At 42.1% G+C, this 9954-nt stretch overlaps 1 protein-coding gene across 1 annotated transcript in view; it reads right to left on the reverse strand.

The window, feature by feature from the left end:
• The window catches only part of LOC125761750 (uncharacterized), a 137929-nt gene extending 128896 nt beyond the window's left edge, over window positions 1–9033 (reverse strand). Inside the window, exon 1 of the mRNA XM_049423205.1 lies at window positions 8429–9033. The gene's annotated coding sequence lies outside the window, so the exon portion shown is untranslated. The remainder of the gene's footprint in view (window positions 1–8428) is intronic.
• Between the last annotated feature and the right edge of the window lie 921 nt (window positions 9034–9954).

Genomic DNA, 9954 nt, shown 5'->3' on the forward strand with positions numbered 1-9954 from the left:
TTTATGGTATGCTCTTGATTCAACTGCGTGATATTGTCAGCAGCAAGGAAACGCAACGGCAATGGCATGGGTGGGATTGCTGGATAAAGAAGAACAACGACGATGAAAGGTTCATTGAAATTGGTTTCAAACCTGAACGTTATTCGCATGTCGGTGACAGGGAAAGTGTTATCAACATTCTTCCACACAAACAGTCGTTTTGCGAGATGAAAAATGTATCGCGTCGTTTTCTCTCCATTCATTTGGATTCGTTCCGATGCACCGTCTGACAAAGTGTGTATTTGTCACGATTGCGTTGTATTTTCTGCATCCCGCGGTCTGTTTGTAACACTTTATGCAATGATCGTGATCGTGAGTTTTTATATTCGCCATCTTATTGCATTTTATCGAATATAAATTCAGTAGAATGTAAGCAAGAAAAACAAATGCAAATGCACGTTAAAATAAAATATCAACTCAAATGTATCAAGCAATTTCAACCTAAAACGTAGCGTAGTTCCGCTTTAAAGTGTGAATTCTTTTATGCTTGTGCAATTATTTATGAGCATTTTACCTTGACTGCACGCGTACAAAGCTCTAGCGGTGGATTAGGATCGTACCGGCAAAGGATTCACACATCCCTTTGCGACAGTCGTTCATATTCCACCGCGGCATCAATCTTCATTTTTCTTCATTAAACGATCTCAAGTGTCCGAAATACGTTATGCCGTAAGTTTTTTCCGGCGCACCTGAAAACTTCTGCATTCTTTCGCGTAACATCGGAGGAAGTGCACAACCTTGATTTATCTATTCAAATAACGAAACGAGCGGAACCGAAAGCGGCTTACGGCAAAGTGCACACACTCTTCTCAGTCGTTTTATGTTAGGAACACTCGTGTTTTTTTTACCATCTTTCGTTTGCACCTTTTCAGCTTATGCGAAATTATATCTTCTCTGATCCGTGCACCCGTACTTGAACCCGTACAAGCGAGCCACACATACAGTTCGTCCTACACCAAACGGTTCCAGCACGCTCGGTTACCGTGAAAGTGAGATTTGAAAAGTTACTCAATAAATTCACCAATAAATTCACCGCACAGAGCACGTTTCCCACGTCCACCTGGTAAACCTGGAGGTCATTTTTTGGGACTACTCGTGACAGGGTTGATGATGGACCGCAGACTGGTTTCCTTTCAGGTGTACCGTCACGGAAAGGATTCGCGCGATCCTGCATGGCGTGAGACAGTGCGAAACACGAAAAGAAAGGAAATGGGTGTGATATAAATATTACCAGACGCTGGTAACAAAAGTCATCTAACCACGTCCCGCAGAGGGGCATTCAGATCTATTTTCAGCCCAGTTGAAACCTTAAATTATGGCTCTAATGTTTAGCCAGCTTGATAAATGATGTGAAGCGGGTTTTTCACCAATTCTTTTTTGTTTGGTTATTCTTTCACATTTATTCGGTAGATTGTTTGCTGGTTAAAAGGATACGGAAAAGATTAGGGATAACAACCTGTTAAGAATATGGATAAAGCAAGATTTTGTGTAGGTGTTTAGTGTTATATTTAAGTATTTGAATGAAAGAAATAATGTTAATACCACCGTAAAATATAATGTCTAGTATGACCTTTAGTAAAATAAAGACATGCTATATTTCAGTTCAGTAACGAACTAATACAGTTCGAGATTAAAGAGCTATCAGTTACGATAGGTATTCTCTATAAGAACAAAGATTCGTAATAATCTGACTGTAAGATCTAGTGATGAGGTCATTTGTGTTCGAAAAGACACATTCGACGTCAGTCTGCGTGGAAAGAACACATAGCAATCTTCACAGACGAATCCAATTCCCTTTTGGGCAAAAGCCCCAAAGAGATAATTTAACTTCATCCCTAAGCAATGATTGAAACGGGACTGCGAAAACAAAGTATTACGGTGCCTTTAACCACAAGAAATAACCCCTTACCCACTCTCCAAAAACTCCCGTGCTCCATTCCCAAGCAAATTGAAAGCATGCACATCTTGTAACCTCTTTTCGAACGAAACATAATTAAACCCGCAGGATTCATCGAGAAACCGGCGAACCGACGATGAACTTTCCAACCGAAACCTAATCAGCCGATCAGCACGCACCGTCGTCCCAATCGTCCAACAACCTGGCGGCCATTGACTGACAGCCTTCGCTCACCTTCGTAAATTGCCAGGTCCCGACCAACTGCAAGATTGCATCCAAACAGTGATGAGTAGCATCTCCGGCACGAAAAGGCACAATTGAAGCCCTCCCGGAGCTGGTTTTGTAATCCGCTTTTCCACGCGGTGACGGGAAGCATGATTCGATTCAATCAGAGATTATAATCCCGTTAGTTCGCGTTCGGCAAGGGATCGTCCCAGGGATTCTAACTCTTGCGCTACACTTTCGCGCCGATTACTGGTTCGCGATGTGAAACTACACTGCTGCTCTCGTCACAATCACCAACGATTTGCCATGAACGCAAACATAATAATCCTCTGCTCCTCGCCCGAGTGATCCGTATTCGCTAGCTTCCCAATCCCATCCGTTTGCTGATCGGTGGACAAAACAAGCGGGTACTATCGTCCAAAACCAAAAATAGGTAGCACCGATTGGAAATATTAATTTCAAGTTTTTCCACCGAATCAAACGCCATGTGTTCCATGTTCGTATGGATGCCCCAGCCACACGGTGCGTTTCTTGGTGGGAAGGCACATCATGTTTCCGGAAGCCGGGAAGTTCTTCCACCAGATGGAGTCCCCAAGATATCGCCGATTCGGTGGAGCCGCCAGTGCACAAACGACCGTACGAATGGCACACATTCATCATTCAATCAGTGCCTGGATGTGAAGATTGGAGCGATTGATCCTGCAGCGTTCCCCGATTTACCAGCATGATGCCACTGGGAACCACTCTGAACATTGTCACCGGAATGGGACTGAAGATAGCTGGGAGGGGCGACATGAGAACGCCCGAAAGACGGCAACCACCAACGTATCACATCGTTCCATCTAGTCTCCCTTTCTATTCACATAAATTGAATCGAGATAAGCATTGAAAATCGAGCTCTCCCAACCAACATAAAAGACACAGGCAACTTCCCCTTCCTCCCCTCCTCTTACTCTCCCTTTCCTCCATGCTCCATCTTCACCTTCACCTAAGTGCCATCGTAAATGTCCTTTTTTTTGCTACCCATTCTCTCCGTGCCAATCGCATGCTCGCCTTTGGGTGCCTTCCGGAAGACAGCGTAGGATTTGGACATCGACAGCAGCACCAACTTCTTGCCGAGAGATGTGGGAGTGTCTGGTGGGTTAGCGGAAGGGACAATTTCATATCCTTCCAAAAGCCACCCTTGCTCCCATCTTTTCCATACTGTCAAATCCTGTTTTACAACCGCATCCGGAAATAGTTTCCATCGTCTGAACAACACACCAGCACAAACACACCATCCGCATCGCCAGTTCGGCTATTGGGGCGAGTGGGCTATGTATAGTTTGCACAGTTTTACAAGAATCGTGAGCAGAATTTTCGAGCACAAATTTACCATTTTTACACAAAAAATCTATCCCGTGCGTTGGAAAGCGTCCTCACCGTTCCTTGTACACTTTGATTTTCAAGCGCACGATTTTCAGGTTTCCTTACTATCCCCATACCCGTTATTCATAGCTCCGATAAGCTGATAGAGTAGAGCTGAGATTCCGCTTCCCCAATTTAACTAATCGTGCCCTTCAACCTGATCCAGATACTGTAGGAATAAATAAATATCAGAAAAAGAAACACGTGAACAGTATCATTCCTTTGACGGATGTCCCCTGGCTGACGGGTGTAACGTGCCTTGATGCGTTCTCGATTGCGTTACCCTAATTCTCGTGCCCGTTACACCCTTGCGGCCCAAAAACGATGAATTTTCTTTCTGTGATTGCGTTCGAACGATGCAAAAGGTTCGATTTCATCACGCGTGTACTTTTCCTTCGCAAGCTTTTGTGGACTCCAAAGTGGTGGTGGAAAGCGTTAATGGAAGTGTAATCGAATTTAAGAGCGAACGTGGCGTGTTGCTGAATAATAAAGAACACCTTGAAGTTGTGCCACATAGTTGCACTGCATTATGCAGTATGCAGATTGGCAAAGGAGGCGCACATTGGGATGCTGAATTGGTTATTGTTGCTCTCACCGAACGGTTTGCAATTCATCCGCAATTTCGGTAGGATTGATCGGCTATGGGAAATCAGTGAGATGAAAAATAAACTAATTTTATGATTAAATGAAAATAGAACACTATTGTTTTAGAATTCACGGAACGTTTTTTCAAGGGATCCTGTAGTTCATTTGATTCCTATTTCACAAAAGTGGTTTAAATAACTGACACGAATAACGATAACATAAAACTAAACATTGATTAATAAAATGGTTTAACAGTTGTTCTAGTAACAAAGTTCAGAATAAAAATTACTTTCGTCCGATACTATAAAATATAAAAATTATAAAAAAATAAAAAATACAAGTAAACAGAATAAAAATTACAGTTACGTGTAAAAAATATGAAGTAATCAATTTATAGTCATGCAACAAATTTATCATAAACAATGCGAGTTTTGAATTAAGGTAAGTGAATCGATAGTTAAATATTTTCATAGATATTTGCCTTTTTTTGAGCATTGGATATACATTTCACGCGTATTACCATTTATTCCAAACCGAGGACGGTATTGATATTTTATTCATAGCATTAGTTAACGCTTCTATACGTTAGATTCCGTTTAAAATTTACATACAGTCATTTGTCTCACATTTGCATTTAACTATGATGTTCTGTTCCAATCTAGCCTAATCGCGAACTTTACCTAAACAAACCAGTAATAGATTACGGAAAGTTCTCTCAAATGAGTTTGTAAAATCTACGCTACCTTACCCAGTTGATATTAAAATGCACCCCATCTTTACAACGCGCAAAGAAGCAAATGCCAACCGTACTCTTCGATTTAGTGTCGAGCGGTTGTTGGTGAAATTGGTAAAGTTGTCAGTACATCTTGCGGCCATTTACATTTGTGTTTCGAACGAACAGCACTCATCATCCTGGCGCTGTTCGTCGTACGGTCGCTGGCTGCTAACACTGGTGCATATGTGCATAATTCCATTCGAACCTAAACGCTCTGTCTGGTGGGGAGAACCTTACACACGCAGCAAGATTGAAAAACTTGGCCGCAATATTTTGCACCTACCCGTGTCCTGTCTCGTGACCAATGCAGCTTCAACCACGTCTAACGCCAAGCTGTATCGGGGTACTGGCATGACGTATAAATCAACCGCAACTCCTCGAATGCATCTCGAAAGTACGTACATATGTGTGTGTTCTTTCAGTGCTTCTAAAGCGGATACGGAAAGGTGGTTCTTAACAGCTTCGCCCGGGTACTGGAAGCTGTCGACAGCAGAAATTATTCCCGAAACATGCGAAACAACCACCTCCGGTTCCGGGACACGGGATCACAGCCGGTTGGGTGTTGGGCATGTTAGAAGGGGGGTTCTTTCTACTACCAAAACGACCCGGAACGACTGTCTCAAACTTTTCCTCCTGTTTGGAACAACCGACAACCAGCACTTGTTCGGTATCCGTTCAAAAGGATAAGAAAAGGATTTCCCGCACAACGCTACGGCAAAATCGGCTTACCCGAAACCGGATGACGGAGCGCAGATTCGTGCGGTGCCAATATGTCAGAAATAACTTAAAATTACTGTCACACTCACGAGCGAAGGCTATAAATTTTAAGCACTGCCAGCAACCACCCCAAAAACCTCCCAATCCACGCACCTGCCTCGGTGCTGTTCGTATCCAAATGTTGGCAGAATTAATTCCTGGACGCGTCCCGTCGTCAATCCAACGCCAATGGCTGGTGTGCCAAGCTGCAACGATATTATGCATGTGCCATGCAAGGCGCTACCTTTGCATGCTAACACCGACGAACCTCCCGGAACGAAAAAGGGGTTGAATTGAAAAGCGCTGTTCGTTAGACTTTTAGAAAGAAAGGACAAAAATCCTAAATTAAAATAGGAAACTTTCCATGAGAAATTCATCTCCCACCAACGCCAAGACTGAAGTTCATTATCAGCCTTCATAGTGAACTTCTCATAAGAGCTCATTCGAACAATCGTTATACAATGATCGGTACTGATAGGAAACGTATTTTCATACCTTGCGTCCAAAGTTCCTTTTGTAAGGTTCTTTTTCGTGTATCCTTGTCATGAGCCCGGACGGAATCGTTCGTTATTCGTGTGAAATGGACGTGTCTGAATGTTTCATGGTTCACTGTGAGGAACCGTGCAAGACACCTTGACGCTCCCGAAGACGAAATTATTCATAAGCAGCGCCCTTATTTTTCCTAACGTCCAGCTTCGTGCGCTTTTGCCATCCCTTTGCGAGCTCTTGCCATCGTCCATCGGTGTCTTGGGCGTGAGTTAAATCCTTAAAAAGCTGTATCACACAGCAAGGCCCCATGGACACACCATAAGTAACCGTGACAGAGCACGATGAGAAACAGAGTTCCACAAAATCCCAGCAAAAAGCAAGACCAAAAACGAATGGGTGATGAATTTTTCAACTATTTCGTTTAGCGAGAAGCTTGTCAGCTTTTCTACCAGCTTCACTGTTGTTGTGTTATGAACAACGAACGATACGGAAAAGCGTGTGAGTAACGTTTTAGTGTTGGAGGATATGAATGCGACATAAACCCTTGCTAAATGCTGTGGTTGGTATTAGGTATGTAAAATTTTACACAAGACAGCTGTAAGGATTTTCTCGTACATTTTTCTCAGTAATTATTACAATTGTTCGAAAATCTTTCTTCTTTACTAGATGAATAATGAATTTAGTATGCTTACTGTTCCAATAGTATTATTCCTTTTCCAATATAATTATGAACATGATCAAATTTCCAGCCTGATTCTAACAAAATGTGAGGCTTTCATAGTAAACTTTAAATACATACGCTCTGCAAACGCACTCAGGCACGGAAATGGAACATTTACATCAGAACTCGGCATAAAGCAGTTCGACAGTACGGAACCACAACATGCCAACGCTGATGAAGGAATAGGTCTATCCGGGAATTTGCAGCACTCTTTCGATGCCTGCCACGGACATCATTTTCTGCTTCGGCTTTGAAGCATGAAGTGGAAAGGATAGCCGTTCCCTGGCCCGCTGCTACTCTAGTGGGAAAAATATGATAAGCTGACGGAAACCATCGACCCGATTTTAAACATCCGACGCCTGGTCAATGCCGCCTGCGGCTGACACCATCACACGGCACTGCTACGTGCATACACCTGTTCGTCTGTTTGTGCATGTTTTGATATGCACAGATTTGGGATAGCTTTCCCCGACCTGTTCAAGGGAAAGGGTAAGGCCGCGGTCATGTTCAACGCTTCACCGGCGACGAGAATGCGAAATACGCGTGAACGAACGTTGCTGTATGCGTACGTATTTTCGTCAATGTGTGTGTGTGTGTTTCAGTGTGTATATTTGTAGGCCAAGAGAGAGAGCTTATATAATGCACGCCAGGATGGAGCCGGGATGCGGTCGCACACTCTTGTCCGATGACCATACATCAGACGGAAGGCAGATGCACCTTCGGCCTGACGAGAGGGCAACGGATATCGGGATCAGGTAGCAGTGTACAAGTTAACAAGCATTTCATCACCCAGGCCAGCGAGCAAGCCAGGACATGGCCCGGACGAGAATCATGCTATTTTCGAGCTCGCTCAAGGCACCGGACATGCCGAGGCATCTGCCAAAGTGCAACATCCCCGTGCTTCGTCAGCGTATCAGTGCAAATATGCATATCTCGCGCAATATCAGTAAAAGCATTTACAATATTTTAATGGAATATGCTTAGATATGCTACGGATTGGTTCCATTTGGTCGCCGGAAGCGTTGCGAAAGGCCATTGCACGATACGTGCATTATGCACACCTTCCTGCACCGGCAAATGTTGACGGTGGTTTCGTGGCAGGACGGTTTTTTTTCCAGAGGAACCAGGAACGAGCACAATTTTATCTACCCCTTAGCTCGACTAAATGGTGGAGTGGTGCATGGATGATGGAAAATTTAGGAGATGTTAGCATGTTGCTGTTGACATTACCTAAACAATCTGTGGAATACGTTGCTCAATATAACGACCAAACGTAAATTTACTATTACTAATGTTGTTATTCTATAAGAATCAGAACGCATAACTAACAAATTTGAGTCTTGTTTTCGGTTTAGGTTTTTTAAATTTTTGAAATGTTGAACGCCTAAATGTAGACAAATTGCATACACTTTTTAAAGTAGAATTCACATGGCGGCCTTACACAAAATACACGACATTTTATATCGCCGCATAATGTTATAAACTTACGGCTGCCAGAGACTGTACAATTTCTAATTTAATGTGGTTTACTTACCTGGGCGATAGCTTAATGATAGTTTAAACGCAGAATACTTCACTTCCATAAACCACAGTGAAGCATTTACTAAGGAATACAAAACTCCTTCTTCGCGGCACCTTTGATTTTACACATTGGCACTTTACACACTTCAATGCACTTTGGCATATTTAAAACACGCCTAAAATAGCAACATTTTATAATACACGGATTCACTCAATAAGCAATAGGCCCATTGTAAAATGGACATCACTTTTTTCATAAAAAAAACAAACACTTGCATATTTTTTTTTCTATGCATACGGACACATACGCACTTCAATGCACTTTGGCACATTTAAATCACCACACTCGAATAAAAATTGCCATATTTTCCAATACACAATTTCACTCAATAAGCAAGAAGCTCATTGAAAATTGGACGTAACTTTTTTCATAAAAAAGAACCAACACCAACACAAAGACACATACGCACTTTAGTGCACTATGGCACATTAAAAACACTTCACTTGCCTACAATGGCCGCATTTTTTTAAAACACGATTTCACTCAATAAGCATTAAGCTCATTGTAAAATGGACATCACTCTTTTTCGACGAAACAGAACCAAAAACAACCAAGGCACGTATAATAATACACGATAATACACGATTACACTCAATATTCTATAATTGAAACACACTTTTTTCACCAAAAAACAACACTTTTTTTCTTTGCACAAAGGAAGGGAGCCGTACCAACACACGTGCATCCAAATTTTATAATTTAGCCCAAGATAGCACAGAGATATGATAAAATCAAACATCACACTTTTATGCCATAGTTTATGATAAAACTCCTTGGCAACACCAATACAAATGATTTGCATGTTTAGTACACGCACTGATCCTAAATGTTCTCAGTCTCACACACAATAATAACTTTAGCGTTGGAGTAAGAACGTACTTTGCCTGCGCAGGTCGTTTTATCTCGTGTCCACGCTCAACACGATACCGTTAGATTTGATGACCTGTGATATGTCAAAAGAGTTAATACGGAGGCAAACGCACTGCCGCTATACACCTACACATAGAGGCTATCACCTTGGTGCGTCGTTTTTTCTAGCTTAGTACAATCCTTTCCTTACAAAAGAAGCACCAGATGGCTTTTAAATGCAATAAGCGATGAAACTTTTACATTTTTCCTTTGGGTAGGCAATATCGTTCGTGATTTTTGACCCGATTTACTTCTACATAATCGTATTCTTCTTTCACTTACACTTGCTTACAAACACCACGAGAACATACGCTGACATAACCTAAGCCGACGCCGGCAACAATCTCTACACGTGCCAAACAAAATTTCACTGTTTAACAGCAAGAATGAATAAATTAACCATTCTTTTCATGGAATATGATCCTCGAGGCATGGATATCTCATTTTAGACACCAATAAACTTAATAACTTAAATAACTTTTAATAAAATAACTTTTTCAAAATGTTCTACGCACCAAGAGCGTTTTTTTCGCAACTTAAACGCACTGCGGTCCGATCGCTACTGATCG

The sequence above is a fragment of the Anopheles funestus genome, chromosome 2RL, assembly GCF_943734845.2.
Source record: "Anopheles funestus chromosome 2RL, idAnoFuneDA-416_04, whole genome shotgun sequence".
Taxonomy (NCBI): domain Eukaryota; kingdom Metazoa; phylum Arthropoda; class Insecta; order Diptera; family Culicidae; genus Anopheles; species Anopheles funestus.